We start from the raw sequence: 1,279 nt of genomic DNA, 5'->3' as shown, positions 1-1,279 counted from the left end.
AAAGTCCCTTTTAAAAATGACTTAAAATCATTGAATGAAATATGCGACGGTGAGTGCGACGGTCCGTCACTGGATCGACGGTTCGTCGATTTTGACCGTCGCACTTGGGCCAGATTTAGACTTTTTGCCTTGCTTGCGACGGCTGGGTTGACGGTCCGTCACTGTATCGACGGTTCGTCGGCCTTACCATGCGCCTTACTTGAATGAGTTCTCACTGCCTCCTCTGCGACGGTTTGGGTTCAGACTGCTTTCCATAATTCGGTCATATTTTTCTCTTCCAATGTCGGATTTTGACGAAATCAGTATTGTTGGAAAGATAATTCAATTTTCTACACGATAAAAAGTCATTTTTAGGAAAACTCTATATGATTTAAATACTACTCACTTTAGAAGTCATTCCTAAATCTTTTAGAGACGGAATAAGGCTTCACTTGACATGTTTTAAAGGCTCAGACTATGAGAGAACTTTATGGGGTCTTACAGAGGGGATTGTAGGAGTTATTTTAACCCCCGTAAAATTATATGAATTGTGGGGGTTAAAAACTTGTCGCTAAAATTTATGAATTTGTGGGGGTTTTTAACCTCCGATATCCATCGAATATATTTGCGGAAATTTTTAATCCCTGATATCCATTGAATATATTTGCGGGGGTTAAAAAAATATTTAATATTTTTTGCCCCCAGAATATGCCTCGCTATTTTCCCCCAAAACCACTATTAAAAAAGGGCCAAAAATCGACGCATAAAAAAGTGACGAACTATGTCACTTTTAAAAAAGAACCGAGATAAGCGACACTGTCCGTTGCTGTTTTAGTTTAATTTAACTTTTTATTTATTTTTTATTTAAATCGATAATGTCTTAATATCTGTCATTTTTTTTGCGGATTATTGTGCCAACTAATTAACAAATAATTTATATTTTTTTAATAAATGCGACGAATAGCATCGTTATTTATTTAAAAATAATAAAAATTAATTTTTAAAAGGAGACGTTGTCCGTCTATTTTTAAATTTTATTTTTATTTTTATTTATTTTTATTAAATTCGACGGACAACATTCCTATAATTTTTTATTTTTAAAATATTAATTCTAGAAAAGCGATGCTATCCGTCACAATTTTTAATTATTTTTATTTTTTTTGTATTTTACAAAAAGCGACGGATAGTGTCGCTTTTATTAAAAATAAATAAAAATTAACTTTATAAAAATAACGTTGTTCGTCGATATTTCATATTTTTAGTTTATTATTAAATAAATATTTTTTATATTTAAAAAAAT

The sequence above is a fragment of the Capsicum annuum genome, unplaced genomic scaffold, assembly GCF_002878395.1.
Source record: "Capsicum annuum cultivar UCD-10X-F1 unplaced genomic scaffold, UCD10Xv1.1 ctg5309, whole genome shotgun sequence".
NCBI classification, from domain to species: Eukaryota; Viridiplantae; Streptophyta; class Magnoliopsida; order Solanales; family Solanaceae; genus Capsicum; species Capsicum annuum.
This window is presented reverse-complemented; position numbering follows the sequence as displayed.